Raw genomic sequence first — 25526 nt, forward strand, 5'->3', positions numbered from 1 at the left:
ATTGTGAGTAGTTGGCCTGATATATGATGCTCACTAGTTCTAGTGATCACCTTGTATCAGTCCAAACAACCCTTATGGTGATTGGTTGTAAGTCAACCTTATAGACCAGCTATCCTAATGGTAGCATGGACAAAGCTGTCTTAGGCTAAACTCTATTGGAATGTGAAGCCAGCTGTTTTACCACATATAACCCTTTGAATAGCAAGTGAAAGGACACCACACAGGTTGTTATGAAAATAAACAAGTATTTATTAACTAACATACACCTCTGAACTCTTTATGAGGTCAGAGGGCTAAGCACATGACAAGGAAAAATACGTTTAAGTTGCACGATTTACAATGGTGCCCTAGGGGCACGACAAACCATATACTAGAAACAATGGAATGCGAGGAAAGAAAATACTGTAAGGAGATCCAGAGGCTGGAGGGTCGCTGGGACTACGCTACCAACTAGGTAAGTAAGGAGCAGGAGGCCCACTGGACTCACGTGCAGAGTGGAAACTCACACGCGAGATGCGTATCAATGTCTATGGATGCTACAGTTTAAAGAGTTACGGATTCCGGACGAACCCGGCTGGATGGAGGAAAAACAACAGTGGACCTGGACACTAGGATAGTGAACACTGACTTCAGCACCTAGAAGCTTTAGTTACCTAACCCACAGGCTGCGGGTGCCTAGGGCTGAAGTGGTGTAGGGTTTGCTGCGTTGATCCTGATGAAGCCTGAAACAAGTAGTTGCTGGCAGGCGGCCAGATGGAGGAGTCCGGTGGTTCCAAGGATGGAACTAGGAAGAAGAAGTCCTGAAAGGGAAGGGGACAGAGTCTCGGTCACTAGCCAGTGACGGTGCTGGAACCTGGAGGGAACCAGATGCTGTCGCCGCGTTGAGGTGGAAGAAGGGACACTTCTCTCTGTAGCTGCGTGGACCAGGAGCTGTTCTTTACGACCAGGCTGGAGGCACGAGCTGTCCCACGTAGTCTACTGCTGTTGGCGGTGTTGGATCGTCGATCTGGTCAACAGGCCTTGGCAAGTGCAAGCCACGCAGTGGAACAAAGATGGCGTCTGGTGCGGACCAGGAGGGTCCGGGGTACTTCTCTTTTACAAGGAAGCAAGGGCCAGTCTGGGGGACCAGACCAGCAGTGTTGAAATCTTCGGGTCGTCGTCTCAGAGGTCACTAGCCAGCCGGCAAGTGACCAGACAACAGGAAAAGCAGCAACCAGGCAAAAGGGGCCCCACGCAGATCACGTGGATGCTGGGGGGCTGGTCTTTGATGCAGGAGCTGCGTCAGTGTGGGGCTTCTCAGACCCCAGTGCACTCACTCGAGGATCCCTCGGTGGTCGTGCTGGAAGCGTTGTGCAGGTTTCTTCAAGATGGCCGTCTCCAAGTTGCTCGTCGCACCCACGGGTCCCAGCTGTGCTGTGGATGTGGGTAGAGGTCAGAGGAGTCTGGAGGTCTGGGCCTTGTCGAGCTGGGTCGTCTGGTTCCAGGAAGGAAGGACTTGCAGCAAACCGCACAGGAGCTTGATGGTGCCTGCGGAGCAGGATGGTCACTCCCTGACCATAGGGGAGATTCTTCAGTCTTCTGATATTCAGGAGGGCGAAGGTCAAGAGTTCTTTGTGGAAGTTGTCAAGATTAATCTAATCTGGAATGGGACCAGCTCCTACCTTTATTCATCTAAAGGGGGCTGCACTACGACTTGGTCCCTCCTCTGGGTGGTTACACCCCCTTTCCTTTGTCCGGTCTTGCGCCAGCCCTGGGGCTGGAGTGCCCCAGGAACTGGTTCAGACCGGTGTATGCACAGGGACACCTTGTGTGCCCCAGGCATGTCTCATTCCTTTCAGCCCTGTCCTACCTAATACACAAAATCCTGACTGGGGTGGTGCTAGCACCTCCCAAGGCAGGAAACCCTTTGTCCAAGCCTCCCTCGCTGGAAGGACTCCCAGCAGCTGGAGGTCAGACTTGTGTCTGTAGTGGCAGCATCCATTTTGTGATGCTGAGGCTCGAGTTAACTTTAACCGGGGTTCACAGTTACATACATGTCGTGTCCCTCTAGAAGGGTAGAATGCTACCCCCGTCACCAGAATTGGCGAGGGGGTAGTATTCCAATTCGTATGACACGTTACTCGACATGTTTTGATAATGCTATGCCAAAGTTAGCATTTGACCGCGAGGTTCATAATGCACTTAAGAGTATATGGTATAGCGTTATCATGGAACTTGGTTCCGCAAGCTGCAAACGGGCTCAGCTCATGCCAGAGCACCATCTCACATAATTCCAAGCACTCTGCCTTCAGGATTGATAAGGACTGCCATAGGAGTGACTGATAGGAATATATGTGTCCATTTTAGGTTTAGATATAGGGAACTATATCTAAAGCAAAGGGTGATTACACCACCTTGCCCCAGCTGTCGTGCAGCCAGTTGTGTCTGTTTAGATGGCCAGCCAGGGGTGGCATAATACATGCTTCAGCCCCTGGTAGGCCCTGGGTACACCTATGCCCTGGGTACCTATGGTACACTGTACAGGAACTGATAAGGTGGCCCAGTACCAATTAGATATGTACCTAGAGTACATGGAATCCTTTTTACAGAGAGAGCAGCGGGCCTGGGGTCCTGAATAGCAGGGCCCCAGGTCAACTAAGTCGAAAAACCAGCAAAACACCAGGCAAAAAGTTGGGGGCAACCATAGTCAGATATCCACCTTCCTACACACATTAATTATAACCAAAAATGAGAGGAGCTCGTAGACATCTGAAGGAGGCAGCAAAAAGAGAACATCAAAGGGGCCACTGGAACTTCTTCCGGGCCAAACTATATCAAGATATAAGGTCAAACAACTCCACGGGATTCTGGCATACTGTAAATAGTCTTGGGGGCCGTGTCCCAAAAGCTGCCTCATCAAACATACTGGAGTCCGAGTGGTACTTCTTTCTGCACAGCCAATTCAACAACCAATAAGATCACACCCTGAGTCAGGTCACTGGCACAAAGGGCAGCAACACTCTGACAGAGTCAAACTTACCTTCAAACCGCTTTCGAATAGGGACAACAATGGACGAGCTTTCCCACAGAAGAATAAAATTCAAAAAGGAATCAGAGAGACAAAATCATGATAACTGCACTGAGTACAGTACAGTTTCAGAGGACCAAATTGAAAGGCAGATAAAAAAGGGTCAGAAAGATGGGGCCCCAGGACCAGGCGGCTCTGTTAAAGGAGGACCCAGCTTTCTGGGCATCCAAACTAGCTCCACGTTTCACTTCCATTCTATCAAAGAACATCATTCCACCCTCTTGGCAAGGATCAATCCTTGTTCCAATCTTTAAAGGAGGGGATACAAAATCCCCTAGCAACTATCGGTTAGTTGCTCTCATTGATAATGAAGCCAAGTACTTTGCAGGGATTTTGCTGAATTAATTACAGGACTGGGCTGAGGAACACTCAATAATCCCACTAAACCAAACTCGTTTTACAAGCGGAACGGGCACTGTGGTTAATTCATACATATAAACTTTATTCGACAGTTAAGTCATAAAAGTACAGCGATAAAACAGTATAAACCAATTCATCATAAATCAATACGGGGGATAAGACAATAAAATGTTTCAGCATAATTCAATACAGTCAAAACTCCCATATTTAAGCAATATAAATAAATAATTTTAAGAAGTGATTAAATTCCATATATAACTATCGAATACAATAATAATCTATTACTGTGACTTAAAATATAATTACTTGGTCAAAACCTTCATACATTATTATGGCATTACAATGTAATGTTTTGTTATCGGCTATAAATTAATCATTAGGATATATCTCTACTAACAGAAGGTGTACACCAGATGATTTTAAGAGGGTAGGGGAAAGCCAAATCCTAATTGGGCAATAGTATCATTTTTGGTCTAATAGACCATGCCCAATTCAAAAACTTGGCCATAGCAATAGCTAGTGGGGGAGAGTGGTCAGAGCATAAGATTCTCGTAGCCTCCACATATCTTCTAATACCCAACAGTTTACAAATTGGTTTTATCCACATTCGACGTGGTTGAGCATATAATGGGCAAAAGAACAGTATATGGCTGGCTGACTCTTGCTGGTCCACGCACCTTGGGCATGTATCAGTGGTAGCTCCAGCCCATTTACCAGTGAACTGCTTTATTGGCAGGGTGCCCACTCTGAGCTGGAAGTACAGTTTCTGATCATACAGCTTTTCGATGAGATCCCAATACTTCTCTAACACTGGCCTGGACTAAATTTCAGAAACCTGCCAGTAAGGCGAGTAGAAAGGCCTTTGGAGCAAGTTGCCGAAAGGACCATTTCCCAATATCTGTCCTTCAAGATCTTTTTTGAAGGAAAGGCAGCATTGAGAGGAACTTCCCATAACTCAAGCATACCCATTTTCACTATCAGTGATTTATTCTCCTTCAGCCATTTTATTTTATGGAACGTGTCAACTGTAATAATATCCATTAGGCCCTGAGTTAGTTCCTCCGTACACCATATTCGACGCCAAAATAACAGGGGGCGGAGTTTAGCCAAATCTTCTAATGATTTCCTACCCAAGTCAAAAAGAAGAGGTCTCAGTGGGGTACTTTTTGGAACACCAGTAATCCTACGAAAAAATGCGTTCTCAGACAGGGACAGATCCTTCAGATTTTCAAATCCCCACAGCTCCGGCCCGTATAAAGCCAAACTTAACACTTTTGTGCCATATATTTCTAACACAGGACTTATTGGCTTCGTAACTGAAGATTTAAAATTTGATAAAAGAATCCCTGATTGTTGTTGAAGTTTTAATACAGCCAGGGCAAGTTGGCTTTTCTAGCACATGTCCTTCTGTAACGTAATGCCCACATAAGCAAAAGGCCTTAACCTGTTCCAGGGGGAGACTATTCATATATATGCTGCCTCTGAAAGATCTGTGCTCGTTGAAACACATACATTTGGTCTTGGCAGTGTTTATTTCTAATCCACGTAAAAGGCAGAATTCTTCAAACCTATGTAAGGCTCTCTGGAGTCGCTTGGAGTTTTGGAGATGCTCAAAGTATCATCCGCAAACATGAGGATTGGGATGTAATTTCCTGCCAACTTCGGCGCGTCCGATGGGGCGCGGGAGAGATGGTCCGCCACCACATTGATGAAGAGGGAGAACAGGGTAGGTGCCAAGACGCATCCCTGCCTCACTCCACGAATAACAGGGAAGGGTTCCGTCAACTCCCCCTGCGACCCCCACCGAACCCGAGCAAAGTTATCCTCATGCAAACGGACAATCAGTGAAAGCAACTCCGAAGCCATCCCCATGTCTTCCAGGACCTTCCGTAATTTACTACGGGGTACAAGATCGAAAGCTGCCCTTAGATCAACAAACACTGCGTACAATGCCCCCTTCCCCAAGACTATTGTCCTCCAACAAAGAGTAATGAAACGGAATACTTGGTCAGTCGTGCTTTTCATAGGGCAAAATCTGCCTTTTATGGGGTCAAGATGTTAGATTCCTCCATCCATGTCTGAACCTTACCCAAAACCAATCTATCCATCACTTTTTGCATTGAGTCGATTAGGCTAATAGGCCTATAGTTTCCTGCGAACGACTTATGACCCTTTTTATACACTGGAATAATTTCTGCCCCCTTCCAAGACGGGGGAACAGCAGCTCCATGTGCTATGGCGTTAGCCGGGTAGGCGATATAAAAATGCCATGTTTGCCTATCATTTAAGAATACATCGATTGGGATGCAGTCCATACATGGAGCTCTTCCCTCTGTTACTGCATCTAACACCTTATCAATCTCCTTAAGACTAAAAACCTCCCCCTCATAAAATGTATGTAGATATATTTCAATACTTCCTTCCATGACACATCTAGCAAACTGGGGCTTAAAGTATTCAATCCATGAATGTTGGGCTACGTTATTCTGCGGGCGATCTGAACATGCTCCCCTATCCCATTTAAAAGTATCCCAAAACAATTTTGGATTCTTTGCCCTACATGCTTGTTTTAATTCCTGCCAGTTAGCCTCGTCCCATAACTGTTTTGTCTCTCTCTGTGCCTTCCGGTAATGGCCCCATGCCACTCTTACGTTACTTGGATCCCTTTATTTCAATGCTGTGACCAACACAGCCCGAGCTTGCCGACACGCCTCGTTATACCAGCCTTCGGGATTTTTATTATTTTTCTTCCTAACATGGCCCGACAAACAAAAATAAGAATTTAATTGAGAAAAAAGCTTAATATTAATGTCGGCCATAAGAGAGTCAACATCCTTAATACTATTACACGATCTCAACTCTAATAATGCGTTGGAAACGCCTTTATTTATAGTAGCCAGTTCTCAGGTTGTTCCACAGCTTTGCTCCATTTTACGTGGTGCATATCATTGGTTAAAATAGGGTCAGTGGCTAGTACACCCTGGTTTACCGAAACCACCTTTGCTATACTTAGATTAAATTGTGAGGAAAGCGGGTTGTGGTCACTTTCTATGCGTCCCAGTATAGTTATATCCTTGAGACAGTGCCACAATTCTAAATGCACCAGCAAATAATCTATGCGACTTGTCCTATGGCCGTTATCGTATGTTCTAGCACCCTGTCTATCTGATGTCGTTCGGCCATTAGCCGCCCTCATTCGCTTCCCCATGTGTAACACCTTCAGTTGTATCGCCGTCTCTGTCCACTTTTTTATGGGTGGCATCTCCAGATGGGGAATACCCCACCTACTGTCTTCCTCTTCCATGAGTCATTGATCTTCTTGCCCTAGTGGCTCAAATGTCATTTTAAAATCCCCCACTATGAGAGGTAGTGTATCATTGGGCATGTCATCCATTAGATCGTCTAGGGCTGCAATTACTTCTGACTTGGGTCCACCAGGGCTCCCTCTTGCATAGATATTATAAATATCTACAAGATGTCCTGGTGATCAGGTAAGTCTCACTGCTAGGATATCATTATTAGATACGAAAATGTTCCGGACTTTGCAACCCAAAGCCTGCCTGACCCATACTATTAATCCACCAAACTATGGTTAACCTCGTGTCTGATAGATCAGGCGGAGCTTAGTACCAGATTGTTTTACATGGGTTTCATAGATTTTAGTTCAGCGTTCGACAAAGTCAATAGGGACAAGTTGTGGCAGAAGCTTCTTGCTCTGAACATTCCAGATGGTCTACTAAGAGCCTTACAACTACTGCATCAGCACACATGAGTCAGGATTAAGATTGGTGACGGCTCCAGACTGTCAAGGCCAATTTCTACAACAAAAGGACTGAAACAAGGATGTGTCTTGGCCCCCACATGTTTTAATCTAGTTTTAGCAGATCTCCCGGAAGCCCTTAACACAGAAAAATCTCATGCTCCTAAACTAGGGAGCTTACAACTGTCAAATCTTTTATATGCAGATGACGTGGTTCTCCTAAGTAGCACAAAGGTGGGCTTACAAAGACTTATGGATGCAACTGGCACATACTCACACAAGAACGAGCTCGAGATAAATAACAAGAAAACAAAAATATTGGCGGTTCACCCAGGAAGGCCAAAAAAGTTGACATGGGTCTTAAATTCTGAAAGAATTACATAATCCAAATGTCACAAGTATCTAGGAGTGCTCTTCAACAATAACGGAAGATACAAAAACCACATGGGAGAACAAAAAAAGAAAGATACCGCGCTAGCATTTGCTCTCAACTCCAACCATAAGGAATTACTTGGCCTAACATTCGCTCCAACACTACAGGTGGCGCAGGCAAAAGTCATCCCAACCCTAACATATGGAAGCGAGGTGCTTAAGGGATTGGACAGTGGTCAATTAGACACAATCATAGCAAAAAAATTTAGAACAGTCTTCCAGTTACCATCTTTCACGTCACCAGCACAAATCAGGCTGGAACTGGGCATATGCAAGCAAACATTGGGTAGAATGATGAATTTCCTAATGTGCTGCCACAAGCTGAGGTTATCAAAAGAGGGCAGTTTAGCAGAACACCTATTGTCCAATCTGAATACAAAACGATGGCAAGCAGGGCATCATTATTTGTCAAGTGGGCTAAAAACCTTAGGCCTGAGCAATGTATGGGACCTACATGTCAGCCAAAACAATTTTAAAAGGCTAGCAAAAAAAGTACAAAAAAGCTCTCCTCAATGGAAGACAAGGCGAGCCTTGCAAGAAGAAGCCATGGTTGGATGACCCTCACCTCATACGATCAGCTGACACCTCAGAGCTATTTAACTTGTACTTTCAATGCATGCACTAAACTCTGTTTTTTAAAATTAAGATTGGGGGTGATTAACTTGTCCTGCCACCTTCCCAAATGGAAAAGAGAACAAGCCCATGAGACATGTTGATTTTGCGCCAACCATAGAGAAAACATAATTCACGTTGTGTGCCTGTGCCCCAGCGTTATGAAAGAAAGAAGGTTCCTCCTAAGGAGGGCCTGGAATAACAAGGAAGTCAGATCATGTAGATCTGCAGTATTGGCCTGCTTCGACCCACGGATCACACATTTAAACTGCGCACTGGTGAGGTTTATGTACTGCGCAGTAAAAAACACTAGGCAAGGGGGGATGCTGATCACTACCTCAGCCAGAAGCGCAGATCCATGGACTTCCACAATATTGAGAATTATTGCCCTGGGGGCACCCTGACATAAGAAAACCCGTCGGAACTGCAAAAGCACAATTGACATAATTAAAGGGCTGTGCGCACAGGCTGGTCACCATTAGACTGCAAAACACAATCTTAGCCACAATTATCTTGAAGGGATTGTTTTCAAAGGTACCTGAAGTGCAGGGCACAAATAAGAGAGCTTGGACATGTGGAGGGTTGGGCATTCTTGTATCACTGTTACCAGGGTCCTACTTTTATCCTACCCAATAAGTGTCAAATTTTTATCTATATTTTTATCAATTTAATAAGTACCAAAACATTTTATCTCTTGTACCGTGCAAAGGTTTTTTTAAATCATGCAATAAAGTTTCTATATAATCCCAATACGCTAGCACTTATACATTCACCATGCAGTCTCTATGCAGCACTCTAATCATCCAGTCACTACCCATGTACTCATGCAATTACCCAGGCTCTAACTCATGCTCTTCTCCAATCCTTTGAGTGCTACTCATACAGTTTAGTAATGTCCATGTTACTATCTATGCACTCCTCCAATTACCCAGCCAGTACCATGTCCTTATCCAATCACTCTGCCAACACGCACACACTTATAAAATCACCATGCACTCTCCTGGCATTACTCTCATCATCCAGTCAGTACTCATGTACCTATACAATGGCCCAGGCACTAACTCATGCACTTCTACAATCCTTTGAGTGCTACCTATACAGTTTAGTAATGTCCATGTTACTACCTATGCCCTCCTCCAATTACCCTGCCAGTCCCATGTCCTTATCCAATCACTGCCAAAACGCAAGCACTTATAAAATGACCATGCACTCTCCTTGCGGCACTCAAAGTATCCTTTCGCTATCCATGTACTCATGCAATGACCCATTCACTAAAACATGCAGTGCTACAATTACATGTGCACTATCCATGCAGTCCTCTAACCACCTACACACTACTAATTCACTCCTTCAATTACCCAGGTAGTACCCATGCCGTCCACCAATCACACTGTCACTCCCTGTGCACTCCTCCAATCACCCATCCTGTACTATGTAGTAATCCAATCACTCCGGGAAAACACACAAGCACTTATAAATTCATTTTTATTTGTGTTAGAATGCTTAAAGAATTGAAGTTCAATCTTTTAGGAGCGATAGATTAGGCTACCACCAGTGAGCCCCCCCCTGGCAGTCATAGCAATTGACGCTGCTAAAGCGTTCGACCGTGTTAACTGGGTTTTCTTAAAAGCAGTTATTAAATCTTTAAATCTTGGCCCTAACATGTGCAGAACTTTGGAAGGTATCTATGCTGCCCCGACTGCTAGAGTTTTAGTTAATGGTGCCCTGAAAGAATTGATCCAGATTTCAAGGGGAACCAGACACGGCTGTCCATTGTCCCCCCTTGTATTCTACTTATATATTGAGCTATTGGCTAGAAGATGAAGAAGCTCTCCAGAATTTCTGGACTTATACATTCACCATGCAGTCTCATTGCAGCACTCTAATCATCCAGTCACTACCCATGTACTCATGAAATTACCCAGGTTCTAACTCATGCACTTCTCCAAACCTTTAAGTGCTACTTATACAGTTTAGTAATGCCCATGTTACTATCTATGCACTCCTCCAATTACTCTGCCAGTCCCATGTCCTTATCCAATCACTCTGCCAAAATGCAAGCACTTATAAAATGACCATGCACTCTCCTTGCGGCACTCAAAGTATCCTTTCGCTATCTATGTACTCATGCAATGACCCAGGCACTAACACATGCACTGCTACAATTACATGTACACTATCCATTCAGTCCTCTAACCACCTACACACTACTAATTCACTCCTTCAATTTCCCAGGTAGTACCCATGCCGTCCACCAATCACGCTGTCACTCCCTGTGCACTACTCCAATTACCCATCCTGTACTATGTACTAATCCTAACACTCCGGGAAAAACCACAAGCACTTATAAATTCATATTTATTTGTGTTAGAGCGCTTAAAGAATTGATCTTCAATCTTTTAGGAGCGATAGATTAGGCTACCACCGATGAGCTCCCCCTGGCGGCCATAGTAATTGATGCTGCTAAAGCGTTCGACCTTGTTAACTGGGTTTTCTTAAAAGCAGTTATTAAATCTTTAAATCTTGGCCCGAACATGTGCAGAACTTTGGAAGGTATCTATGCTGCCCCGACTGCTAGAGTATTAGATAATGGTGCCCTGAAAGAATTGATCCAGATTTCAAGGGGAACCAGACAGGGCTGTCCATTCAATCGATCAATCATCGCATTTATATAGTGCGCTACTCACCCAGTGGGTCTCAAGGCCCTTGTCCCCCCTTGTATTCTACTTATATATTGAGCCATTGGCTAGAAGATGAAGAAGCTCTCCAGAAATTCTGGACTTCGAATATAATGGCTGGAGCAAAAAGATTGGCCTATATGCAGATGATATTGTGGTTTTTACAAGGGATACACAGAGAGCACTTGAGTCTATCTCATCAATCACTGCGTACTTTGGCAGAATCTCAGGTTATAACATTTATGAACAGAAAACTGAGATCATGGCCTGGAATACAGGACTGAGTGCAGTAAGATACACTAACAGCATGAGATATTTAGGGGTAAAGATCACACAAGATATTACGAACCTCATGAAAGAGAATTTTGACCTAGTAAAGAAAGAAGTGGTTACCCTTCTGAAGAATTGGGCCCATCTCCTCTTGACTCTGTTTGGGCGGGTTAATCTTAAAAAATTGGTAATCCTTCCAAAATTCACTTTCCTTTTCGAGAGTATCCCTCTTCCCTTTTGTAAATCTTGGTATCTAAAACTTCAGAGTCATATTAGCTCTTTTATCTGGGCCTCCAAGGGGCCAAGAATCTCCTGGAAGAAACTGAGAAGGAGACTGGAAAAAGGGGGCTTGGCGCAGCCTGATCTTCTCTTTTATTCATGGTCTTTTCTACCTAAAAATGAAAGAATGCTTTTGGCTACACTCTCTAAAACAGAGATGGGCACACTATTTGAGGCTCAGCTGAGGAGTCAAAATTTAACGGAAGATGGTTTTATGTTCAAATATGCCAACCCAAAACACTTTAAAAAAAGTTAGACTGAAGATCTTATAAGGCATGGCTGAGACATAGTATAGAGTGAGGAAAGCTGTAAAATTGCCATACTTTAGCCACTTTGCCCCCATTTGGGACTCTCCGGGCTCTCCTGACTGGGCTAAAGATGCGCTGGCTTTTCCCTTGAGGGAAGCCGGTATAGTCGTTTGGAAGCATCTTTTACATGAGGATCATTTTATATCTTGGGACTATTGTAATCAGAAGTCCGATCAAAAAATATCAAGGTTTAAATACCTTCAGATTCGGAGTTGGATCCAAGCTTCAACTACAGAAATTGGGAAGTATAACTAATTTGAGGAAAAATTGATCTCTAGATGGATTTCAAATAAGGAGATTGCACTCTAGTATTGGTGGATAGTGGAAATGAAGGACGTAAATTTCCTTCTACCAGTTGATCTATGGGGAATATGCTTGCTGATGGCTATGCTGGAAGATCAATTGCAAGTATCTATGTTAACTCTATATAAATAGTAAAACCTGCATACCTAAGAAGGAACCATCTTTTCACGATTCTGGTGGATCCGTCCCGGATTCTTTTAGGGAAGGAACAGTAGTAAGTTTTCTTAAAAAGGGTAAACCCCCCAAGGATCCGAACTCTTACAGACCCATCACGTTACTGAATACAGATTACAAAACCACCACTAAACTACTATCTACACGTTTTAATTCTTTTTCTTCAGATTTGATCCACGCAGACCAGAATGGTTTTGTTGCCGGTCGGCAACTGTTGACTAACACTCACTTTTTAACAGAGGCTTTGGATTTTTTTGAATCACATAAGGTCCCCGCTTTAATCTTATTATTTGATGCCGAAAAAGCTTTTGATTTGGTGGTTTGGGAGACACTTTTTATTATTTTACAGCATTTTGGCATCCCAGAAGTAATTATTAATTTGATTCGGAGTCTTTACTCAGGGGCTCGGGCCAATATTATTATTAATGCTGAGTCGGTGGGACTAGTATCGGTTAAACGCGGTACTAGACAAGGCTGTCCACTTTCTCCGATATTGTTTGCTTTCTTCATCGAACCTTTAGCAACTGCAATTAGGAAAGCTCCTCTCCTATTCCCCCCTATTAATTTGATGCCTAAAATTAAACTCTACGCAGACGATATAATTTTGTTAATTAAGCCCGAAATGCAATGTCAATCTCATGCACTCCAAATATTTGAAGAGTTTGAGGCCTTGGGGGGCTATCGGATAAATAAAAAAAAAAACGAAATTCTAGTCTGCGGGGGTATCAACCCTGTAATTCATCCCGATTTAAGTTCATGCATTAATAACAAACCGAAAAGATATTTGGGGGTTTTGTTCTCTTCCTCAGTTGCCGATCTTTATAGTCTGAATTTTGTACCAATGCTGCAAAAGGTGCGAGCAATGTTTGAAAGATGGAATTCTTTACCTTTGACCATTATGGGTCGTGTTGCATTAATCAAGATGTCGGTCCTTCCTTTATTCAATTTTTTATTTTCAACCATATCTTGTGCTTTGCCTGGATTTTTTTTTTCCAAGGTTGAATCTATGTTTTCCTCTTTTATCTGGGCAAAAAAGACGCCTCGAATTTCTCTGAATACTTTATTCGAAGATAAGGAACAAGGAGGGCTTGCCCTTCCCAATCTTAAAGATTATTATAATGCATATTTGGCTCAATTTATGAATAGATTTAAGGACAACAATCAGCAACTTTTTATAAATTTTTTTTTTGATTTGATCTGTAAAGAAACTCAGATTCCCTCCCCGCTTCAATTATTTAAATCACCAAAAACAGTCAGGTATAAGGTGCTGCACTGGTTTTTTAAGAGACGTACAGCACTCCTAAAGAGGTACTCCCTTCCATTCCTCAATACATTTTCGTCCCTTAGCTCCGTCTTTTCTTTCTTCGGAGTGGATATTAGCATGGATCTCCTAGAAAAATGGCAGAGGATAGGGTTTATGAAGCTAAGTGATTATATGGAAGATAACGCTTGGATTACGATGGCAGATATGACATCCCGGGTTCAAGGGAATTTCTTAATGCTGGGATCGTATAAGCTGATTTATGGAGTGCTGCTCCAATTAGATCCCTCACTCCTTTTTTCCCCTGTGCCGTTAGTTAATGAATTATTTTTTTTAATACAAGAAAGAAAACCAGGGGAGTGGAAACGTCGCTTAACCGCGAATAGGGATCCGGACTTATGTCTTAAAGCAAGTAATAAGTGGCTAGGGCAGGAAAATTTGGTACTAACTCCTGCGGTATGGAAAAGAATCAATGTGCTGAACTTTTCTGTACTAAGAGGTGCCAATTGGCGCAGAATGCTGTTTTTTAGTAAATGGCTTCTGTATTACACTCCGGCAAGGGTTAGTAAAATGTATCCTAATTGCTCTTCCAATTGTTATAGGTGTCTGCATCATAATCCTGCTAATTGGTCTCATGTTGTTGCTCAATGCTCTAAAATTGTACCTTTCTGGGAAGAAATATTTGCATTTATGCAAAACCAGTGTAAAATCTCAATCGCGGTTAATCATAAACTGATTTTGTATGGATTTGATCCGGAATTGATGTTAGAAGGGCAACTAGTTCAACTAATATACATTGCTATGGCTGTAGCGAGATCGTTAATTCTTCAAAATTGGTGTTTGCAATATTGCCCTAACGTACATGAATGGCGTTATAAAATGCAAAAGGTCAGAAATAGTGAGCAACTGTATGCTAAAAGAGTTGGTGCGATTCGGAAATTTGAGAAAATCTGGGGCTCTTATTTCAATTTTAATTGATTTATTCTGACTATGTTGGTTTTCCTTTTCTCTCTTTAATCTTTTTTGAGATGGTCATAGTTGTGGCTCCGGAATATGGGGGGTATGTGTACATTATGGTTAGTATATGATTTGTCATTGTATGTTTCGATTTAGCTTATCCAAGACTTCAAAAAAAAAATTAAAAATAAAAAGCACTCTAGTATTGGTGGATAGTGGAAATGAAGGACGTAAATTTCCTTCTACCAGTTGATCTATGGGGAATATGCTTGCTGATGGCTATGCTGGAAGATCAATTGCAAGTATCTATGTTAACTCTATATAAATAGTAAAACCTGCATACCTAAGAAGGAACCATCTTTTCACGATTCATAGGGCTTACTGGTCTCCTCAAAGGCTATCGAAGTTTGGGAAAGGAGGGGACGTGGCATGTCTGAAGGAATGTATAGGCATTTATATAGCGCACTACTTACCCGGAGGGTCCCAAGGCGCTTTGACCGCTGCGAAACCCTTCCTGGCTTCCCTGAGATATGGTCCCTTAATGGGTATTTCCAGGGTGAGACCAGGCATCCCCGGCAGTCTGGTGGGGCCGTTAGTGAAGATGAGGCAAGCTAATGCCCAGAGTTGCAGAGTGTGATCGCTGATCAAAGTGGGCACCGAGGCGAGAGAATTATCGAGTCCGCTGACCCTGGTCCAGAAACCTGCCGCGCCGGGAATCGAACCCTGGTCCCGGGCCGTCCTCTGCTCTCGGGTCTGCCGCCTCTAACCAGTGAGCCACACTACTTCACAAGGAAGATGATCTTCAGATGTTTTTACTTTGCCCAAAGATTCAATCCTTTTGGAATGCCGTAAATAAAGTGCTATCTGATTCCTTGACGATCCAAATCGAGGTAAGCGCTTTACTAGTTATTTTTGGACTTTTAGACTCTCAAATAGTAACAAGTAAAAATAATGCAAGTTTGGTATTTTATGCAATTCTGTTGGCCGTAGAGAAATCTGTAAACAGTGAGTATCCCAGATTTCACCAAGGTAAGGAGACTGGAGATTATCTGTGAAGAGTGTGGCTAATTTAGACATGTCAGTCAAGGGAATTTTGGGCACCCCTTTTGAGCTGGTGGAAACAACTTTCAAATTAACCATCTATTTAACCAGATCAGGAGTCCTATGATTAAGCCTTTCTTCGCCTCAGCTGAAAGCACCAGTTCAGGGCAGTGGGGTTTCCCTACACCCGAGATTGGTGCATATTGAGTTTTTCTCAGATGGTGTGAGCCACTACTCCAGGGTGCTCTCTAAGTGGCTTCACCCCGAGGTACTCATGTCAGCATATGAGGTTTTGGTCATTTCGTCTGGGATAAAAAGACAAAAAGCAAAATGGTGTGAAAGAGGCAAATGTGGACAATAAAAAAAGCACTTATAAATTCACCCTGCACTCTCCTTGCAGCACTCTAAGTTTTCAGTCACTATCCATGTACTCGTGCAATCACCCAGGCACTAACACATGCAATGCTATCCCCCAATTATCCAGGTAATTCTCATGCAGTCCAGCAATCACACTGTCACTCCCCATGCACTCATCCAATCACCCATCCAGCACTATGTACTAATCCAATCACTCCACAAAAAAAGACAAGCACTTATAAATTCACCATGCGGTCTTCTTGCAGCACTCAGTATTCAGCCACTATCCAGGAATTCATTGAATGACCCAGGAACTAACACCTGCAATGCTACAATCACATGTACACTATCCATGGAATCCTGTAACCACCTACACACTTCTAATTGACGTTGCCACTTACCCGGGTAGTACCCATGCAGTCCAGCAATCACACTGTCACTCCCTGTACACTCCTTCAATCACCCAGTCAGTTCCATGTACTAATTCAATCACTCCGACAAAACCTAAGCACTTAGAAATGCACCATGTACTCTCCTTGTATACTCTAATCATCCAGTCACTACCCATGTAATCATGCAATTACCCAGGCACTAACTCTTGCCCTTTTACAATCCTTTGAGTGCTACTATATAGCTTAGTGATCTCCATGTTACTACTGATGTACTCCTTCAATTGCCCAGCCAGTCCCATATCCTAATCCAATCACTCTGCCAAAACCCAAATACTTATAAAATCATTATGCACTCTCCTTGCACTAGTGTAATCATCCAGTCAGTACCTATGTACTCCTACAATAACACAGGCACTAACACATGCAGACCTACAATTACCTATGCATTACTCCTGCAGTCCAACCATCTCCCTTTCACTACCTATGTACTCTTAGAATCAATCATTTCTTTATTATTTATTTGAAAGTTTTATATAGCGCGAACAAGATCTTTGCAGATAACAGAGCGCTTTACACAGGCATAATTGTTTGGTAGGGGGGTACAGGGGAGCATAGTTAAGAGGTAGGGTAAGGTGAGGTAGGGTAGGTCAATGCAGTAGTACAAATGGGCATGGACAATCGGTTATGTCAATAATACTAGTAAAACACATGTGCAAAGGGATCAAACAAATAATATAGCTCGACGCGGGTAGGGTAAGGTGAGGTAGATAGTAGGGAGCATGAACAATCGGTTAGGTCAATAATACAAGTAAAACACATGTGCAAAGGATCAAACAAATATTATAGCTCGACGCACAGTTTTAAAAGGTCAGGAGTAGTAGTTCAAGTGTATTTAGCCATGAGGATAGCTTTGACTTCTTTCTTAAAAAGGAGGGTGGATGAGATGAGCCTTGTTTCAGGAGGGAGTGAGTTCCAGATCCTAGGCGCCATTCCTGAGAAGGAGCGTTTGTACGTTTTTTTCTTCCAGAATCTTCGAGGCTTCAGCAGAAAATTGTTTGTACTTCTGGTGATTCTGGACCCGCCGGAAATAGTCAACTTCTGAGTGAGGTAGCCAGGTGATTTCAGGTGTATGGCCTTGTGCGTCATGCAGGCAATTTTCAGATATATTTTGGCCTCAAAAGGCAACCAGTTCAGGGATTTAAAGTCAGGGGAGATATGTGAGTGTTTTTTTGATCCAGTGATGAGTCTCGCTGCCGCGTTTAGCGAAGCTCTTAGGGGTGCAGTTGTAGTTAGGGGGAGACCGCAGAGGGCGATGCTGCCGTAGTCTATGCGAGGGATGACTAGTGCTTGTACTGCAGTTTGGAAGTCCTTGGCTGGGAGGAAGGGTTTAATTTTCCTCAAGATATTTATTTGGAGGTTTGCTCCCTTAGTTGCCTTGCTGATATGCTGCTGCATGTTGAGATTGGCGTCAAGTGTTATGCCTAAAGATTTTGCTGAATCCACAATGGTTGGTTGGACATTGAGTGCAGTTAGGTGCTTAAGCCAGGTTTGAGTGGTAGAGATTATCGCGGGAGGTGAGATCAGTAGGAACTCAGTTTTCATGGCATTGAGTTTGAGGTGGTTATCGGCCAGCCAGGATTGGGTGTTTCTGATCATTGAGTTCAGACACATAATGTCTTTGGGGGATTGTAGTTTGAGATATAGCTGAGTGTCATCGGCGTACATGTGAAAAAGTACATTGGATGCTTGCAGTAGGGAGGTGAGAGGTTCCATAACTAGGTTGAACAAGGTCGGGGATAGGCAGGATCCTTGGGGGACACCTAACAATACAGGTATTGGAGCAGACATCAAGTTGTTGCTCTTGAATTTTTGAGATCGATTGTGTAGAAAGGAGGTGAACCACTGAAGAACAGTTCCAGAGAGACCCATTCTTGTATTTAGGAGTTCAAGTAAGTTCTCATGTTTCACAGTATCAAATGCTGAGGAGAGATCAAGAAGGATGAGGAGGCAGGTATCATTATGTTCCAAAATTTGGAGGGCGTCGTCAATTATGTGAGTCATAGCAGTTTCGGTACTATGCCCTGCTCGGAAGCCAGATTGATGAGGGTTGAGAAGCTCAAACTGTTCTATGTGTTTTGTTAGTTGTAGTTGAACGCATTTTTCCAACAGTTTGGCAAGAGTGGGAATTTTGGTAATCGGACGGTAATTGTTTAGATCAGTGGGGTCTGCAGTTGGTTTCTTTAGTAGAGGCGTAACTTGTCCAACTTTGAGTGAGTCAGGGATGGTTCCTTGTTGCAGTGAAGTATTGATAATTTTAGTCCAGAGTGGGAGGAGCAAAGGGGTGAAGTCTTTTACAGCGTTAGCAGAAAGAGGGTCAGTGAGGTGATTGGATGGTTTCAGGGTGCTGAGTAGTCTGTCAAATTCTTCTTCAGAGTAGGTGTCAAAGGATGACCATGTCGCATTGTTTTTTGGTTCAGTGGGTGTTATGTGGTCGGGTTTGGAGTAAAGGCTTGCGTCAATGAGGAGATCGCTCCTTATGTTGTCCGTTTTTTGGTTAAAGAAGGTAGCGAAATCTTCACAAGAAGGTATATTGCCCCTAGTGTCGACTGCTTGGGGTTGTTCCTTGGATTATGATCGGATTAGCTCGAATAGTTTTCTTGGACGTTTTTTTGCTTGGTCTAGCTGGAGTCTGAAGAACTCTGATTTTGAGCGTTTTATTCTCCTGAAGTATGCGTTTCTCTTTTTACTCAGCCTTTTTAGGGGCAGTGCCGAGGGGACAGATCTCCAAGTGCGCTCTGCCATTCGCATAGCCCGTCTGTCTTCATTGAGACTCCCGTCGTACCAAGGGTTGGATATCTTGGTGGAGACTCTTTTCAGTTGCATCGGTGCCGCCTCATTGATTATTGAGGTCATAGTGTTGAGATAATGGTCAGTTAGATACTGGACGTCGGTAATGTCGGTAGGGGGGAGTAGGAGATTGCATCTGTTAGGGGGCAAAGAGTTTGGATTGAGTTTCTTTAGGTCTCTTTTCCAAACTTTGGGCTTAGAGGATTGGACCGGGATACGTTTAACTTTTTCCTTGATGAAGAATGTGACAATATGGTGGTCTGACCAGTCACAGGGCTGGATTGAATCAAGTTGAGTGTTGCCTTCTTTGGAGATGATAAGGTCGAGGATAGAGCCTTTGTCATGGGTCGGGCTATTGCAAATTTGGGTGAGCTCAGAACTGATCAGTACATTTTTGGGGCTATTAACCACTGCGTCACTGCCATCGTTCCAGTGAAGATTGTAATCGCCAAGGTAGATTTGTGTGATTTGCCGTCCTGAGTTGATTAAGATTGTGTCCATGAGTTGTTGGGAGAAGGTGAGGTTGTCCCCAGGTGGGTGGTAGATGATGTGTAGTGAGCATACAAGTTTGTTTTCGTTGATGACATCAAGGCAGAGGTATTCACAGGAGGTGAGAGAAGGGGTGGTGACTTTATTAATTGAAAGGTTGCTCTTATAGATGCATGCGATTCCACCGCCTGTCTTGATGGGCCTGTCAAGTCTAGTGATGCAGTAGTTGGGGGGAACTAGGATATCCATGATGGGAGTCGAAGATTCAGTTAGCCATGTTTCAGTTAGGATGGCTAAGTCAAGGTCCAAAGAAGTGATGAGATCAGCAATCTCCGCTCTACAGATATACTTTAGCAATCACCCAGATCTTAGCATGCAGTTATTTCTCTTTTTTAACCAAATAGGGTAGTTCTGAAGAGAACAGTTTTTTTCTTCTTTTTTGTTTTAAATTTTTTGGGTGGTTTTTAAACAAGTTTGCGATTTTTTGGTGTTTTTTGAAAACCAAAAAAACAAACAGACAAACTTTAAACTTTTGGAATAAAAATTTAATTCCAAATGAAAACAAACAAATTTTCAGCGATGATTTCTTGCTGCTGAAAATACAGTCTCAACTGATTGCTCCCCACAGCATAAAATGGCATCGCATTTTATACAATTCTATTTGAGCGAAGCAAACCCTGGACGAATATCCGGACCGCGAGATGCAGAGGTTGAGTCTCTAGAAGTACTGGGACCAGCTCCCTGGTCAGTTTGTGGTGCAGCCTCTTTAGCTCGTCGCAGTTGTTCTCTTGCGAGTTGTCTGGGATGTATAGTCTGCAGATGTTTATACATACTAGAAGTGCCACACAAGTACTTTTTTTCGCTCCCTCTTGATAAAACTCTGGGACAGAGCGTGCAGATAACCTTCCTTGCATTCTTCTTTTCTTTCTCCCACCGGAATTGTGAAGAGTTTCCAAACAATCGGCTCTGGTCTTTTAATTGGAGGTGGAACCAAATCTTCTTCATCAGATGGAAGGTCTACCGGTGAATTAGAAGAAGCCATTCCAGAAGTTTTCCAAGTAAACACCAAAAAACCTCTCACTATTGCTTCTAAAAACACAGCAGGTGTCTCTCCTCTGATGCAGCAGAGAAAATGACTAAAAAGGATGGGTTCCTTCAAGTTTTACAATGGAAAACCCTGTCAACCAATGAGATAGTTTATTTTAAAGTCACATGGGAGTCGCGCACCCAGCGCGCAACCAGAGCGCATTTTAACGTGACTTCGCAGAAATATATTTAAGAATAATATAAGTTTATTACAATTACAAATATATTATTTTTATCAACAGTTTAGATAATCTCTTGCCTTGATATGTACATTAAAGTTATATACATACAGTTTTAAAACATATTTTTTTTTATGGGGTAGCGCACCCGACACAACCACGCACGTATATGACGTTACGAGGGTCCCGGCACCGCGCACCAGTCGCTTACCAAACGTGGCTCCTTCTCAACTTTACCAATATGGCGGCTGTGGAAAAAGATTATTTTTCGTAGTTTATGTCCCATCATACACCCTCTCAGTCACATCCCCGAGCCCATCATGTCGGAAAACAAGCAAACGAGAACACGAGCAAACCCCAATCACGCGTACACAAAAGTTGCACACGCACTCTCCTTCCTCTTAAATTCAAAGGTACATTCTTATGGTTAGGGCGATTCCGAGAAACAGCTTGCTCACTCAAACTGTACATTCCTATGGTTAAGCCGATTCAAAGAACAAGACCCCCCATTTTGTAACCATTTCCCTATAATCGGGCCGACTCCGAGAAATAGGCCCCGTTTTGCTAAACCACGGCAACCAATTCCGAGAAGAAGAGCCCCCGAATGCTGAAACACGACAAATAGACATCCTGTCATGACCATCTCTCTCTTATCTAAGGAACCAGCCTAGGGTTATTTCTCCACATTTCTGCTTCTCTCTTGCTTCCTTATTTAATCATGACGAGCCTCATCTCCTCTGCCATGTTTCCTCTTTTTACGATTCAGCCTCTTTTCTTTAGTCATGACTCCTGTTTATTGCAACATATGACACGTGCCTGCATTAAAGGGAAGCTCCTTCCTCATTTCTATGTATAAATATACTGTGTTCTGAGAATAAGTTAGAGATTCTTCCGATCCTCCTAAGGTGACAGAGCTCTCCCTTAACTCGAGTTACTGAATAAAGACCCTGAATTCGAACCACCACGGTCTCTGCTCATACTTGACCTTATTGATATTATAGAAATTCCGATCAAGGTAAATTACTAAAATATTTACCACAGCAAATTGGCGCCCGAACAGGAACTTCCCTTTCTCCCCACACGCCGGTGATGCGGACACAAACCGGTCTCTTCAAGACATCGACGGACTTCAAAAGAGTGCACGCTGCAGGGTGTTCCTGCATGAACTCCTTCGTGTCCGAGAGAGACTGTACGGAGGTCAGAGCATCCATACGAGGCGATGAGGAGGACAGCGGAAGTCTCGACCCAGAGCCCGAATCTTGTGAAGATTGCTGAGTCCGAGGTCTTCAGAACCCCAACAAGTCCCCCGATCAAGAGCGCAGCACAACTAGTCCAGTGTCCAGATCTTCAAGATCTTCAAGTTCTCTGCACCTCGGTGAGTACTGCTGGGGGTGTATCAAGACGGGTTCTGATTTATTCAGAGCACGCTCAAGACGGGTTCTGATTTTTCAAAGCACGGTCAAGACGGGTTCTAGGTTTCTAGAAAACGGTATGTTTGTATTCTGATACTCAGGATATATCAAGTTGTCAAGTGTAAGTTCTTGTTGTTTGTTGTTTATTGTCACAATGCCTTTGTTCTCAAAGTTGTGTAAACTGGGTACCCAGAGGGGGTTACTGGAACAAGATGTACCAGTTCCCCCAAAGGATACTCCTGGTTTTCTCATGTATACAAAGTATGGCATTGGTGATGTTTTGTATTTGGATTTGTGGAAACAGTACACTCAAGATTTAGAAATTGCGATTAGATGGCCAAAGAGTGGCACATGGGATTTGAATTGTATCATGGCAGTTGAATAGAAATGTTGGGATAAGAAAACAAGACCCTCAATGTTAGAGAGTGTCGAATTATGGCGAAAGGAAGCACATCAAAGGGAACAGAAAGAGCAAAGGAAAGTAGAGAAAGCAAATAGAATGTCAGAAGAAAGTAAAATGAGAAAGTTACGAGAACAGAATGCGGATTTTAATTTTGAACAAATAAAGAGGGAGGCCTCGGCCTCCATGACAGGAATGTAACCCGTCCTTTCACAAAAGACAGAGTCCGACGATAACCCTAGTATTCCCACAGCACCTCCATGTCCTAAAACTCCTTCTGCTCCCAAAGACTTCATTTCCACTTACTTAATGGAACCTCCTCCTGCTTACACCAATCAAATAACAGCCAGACGAGTAGTCACCCCGACTGAAACCATCTCTGACACCCCAAGCGGAGATCCACCCATGTTAGAATGTGATTATGACCCGACCCCGGGGAAGGTTCACAAGTGGATATCTCCCTTCGCCTATGAGAGGCTCTAGAAGATATACGGGAGGTACCGAATGTCACAAATTGCCTGAACAAGATTTACGAGGCTATTCGAACAGGAGAAAATTTAGAAACCCTACAAGAAGCTATTAAAAATAGACCCATAGCGCAAAGAAAATGCCTCTCACGATTCATGTTATCTTGTTTTATCAGAATGATAGCTAGTGCAGGAGTAAGAGTTCCTTATGATTTATTACAACTAGATCAAGCAGTGGTTGCAGGTAATTACAACAAGATAAAAGAAATTGATCTTTTTATTCCACTCTTTACGAGCAAGGTTTCTGATTCCCACCGAAAAGACACCCCTACTCAGGAAGTAGAGAATGAGAGTACAGACAGGGAAGAATAAACTGTCTTTCAAGGAGCAGTACGTTCCTGTATCCCTCGTTCCCAGAATAATGGACAATTAAAAATTAAAACTAAGAAATTGTCAGCTCCGACAGATAGATTGTTCCAACAAACACAAGAAGCTCTAGATGATTGGATGGATGACGAACCTCCACTCACTACCCAAGAAAAAGAACTAGCTCGAACAAGCACCCATTGGGTATCTCAATACTCTATATATGGTCCTGACATAGTTGCCCAAATGTTCTTATCACTCCCATTGACATCTCAAAGGCTAGCAAGCATCTATATGATTCAACACCTCATTACAATGTACGAAGATACAGGTTGCCCGCCCAAAAAGTTACATCCTCTCCTACGAGACTGTTTAGAAGGGAGGTGGGTGGCCAGGAGACAAGAGTTCCTTAATATTTTCCTTGACCTACGACAGCGATATGCTCAATACTTTTCAGACAGTTATGACGCAAATCCCCATCACTATGACCAAGTACAGTTCCCTCTCGGAGAAGTACATCCCGTTCTAGATTCTCGAGGAAAGCTACAACAAACATTTGTTTACACACCCCTGACAAAGATAGAAATATTAGAAATGAAGAAAATGGTCCCTTCTCATGAAAAAAATCCTTCGGGTTTCCATAGGGAACTCAAGGATATTCTCCAAATGGGTTCCTTTACCTATAAAGATCTCAACATTCTCCTCAAAGTCCTACTACCTCAAGGGACATATGACAAACTAAAAGAGAAGGATTGGGAGATAGAAGGGAAAAAGATAACATGGACAGCTCTAGAAACAGAAGAAAGTACTCGTGCTGCTGGACAAGGCTTGGGACCTCTAGTCCTAGAACTCCCTCGCCTTCTCCCGAAAATACTCTCCCAGTTGCTGACCACTAAGAAAGAAGATTGGGATGCTATCTCTGCATGCAAACAGAAACCAGATGAGGATATAGGGGACTATTATACAAGGTTAGAGAAATGTATTCTCATCAACAGCGGCCTCTCCTCAGGTGGAGATGCCTATACACGATTATTTGTCTCCAAATTCGTAGAAAATGCCTTGCCTACGATCAGAAATAGAGTACTGAAGGTAGAGAGTACTTGGCAAGTAAGCTCCCCTTCACAAGCACTTCAGATGCTCCAATATCACCAAAATAGAATTAGAGATGAACAAGTACAAGAAAAGAAAAGAACAAAGAATACTAAAATGAAGGTATTGGTAGCACAGACTAATACAATCCAACAGACCCCTAAACAACCTCAAGTGTCACAAGAAAAAGTTACTTGCAATTGTTGCAAAAAGCCAGGTCACTTTGTGCGTGACTGTCCAGTATTACAACATAATATTGCCACTGGGAAGACCCAACCCCGTAAATATCCCCCACGACCCTCTGTTCCCACATCAGCTCCTCCAACTGATACTAAACCTGACACCCAACTCTATCAGTACCAAGTGTCATCCTACTCTGAATTCCCCTCAATTTCATGAGACAGCTGGGAGGAACACGACAGTCGTCCACTGATCCCGGTCCCGGTCGACCAAAAGGGTCCCTATGTAAATGCTAAGCTCTTAGGTAATGAAAAAAATTTCTAATAGACACCGGGGCCAGTTGGACAACAGTACAACACAACAAAGTTCCCAAGGTACCCCTCTCTGGCTCGAATAGTATTTCCCTGGGTTTTTCAGGTACACCAGTCATCAACAATTTTTCTGAACCGGTATCACTTCAAGTTGGTCCTCAACATCCACTGATTTGGTACTTACTAAGTCATGTCCCGAAAACTTACTCGGCATCCAGACGTTAAAGGAACTGGGTGCTGTGATATGCTGTTCCCCGGAAGGAATACGACTATTCCTCCGAGATTTCAAAGGTCATTTCACCACACTTGAATTAGACATCAGACTAAGAGACATTCCTGCTACATTATGGGCTACAGATCCGACTGACGTAGGGTTCATGGACATTACACCACACATGGTCACATTAAAAGAAGGTGTTGTCCTACCTCGTGTCCGACAATACAAGTTA

Source organism: Lissotriton vulgaris, chromosome 3_1 (genome assembly GCF_964263255.1).
Source record: "Lissotriton vulgaris chromosome 3_1, aLisVul1.2, whole genome shotgun sequence".
NCBI lineage: Eukaryota > Metazoa > Chordata > Amphibia > Caudata > Salamandridae > Lissotriton > Lissotriton vulgaris.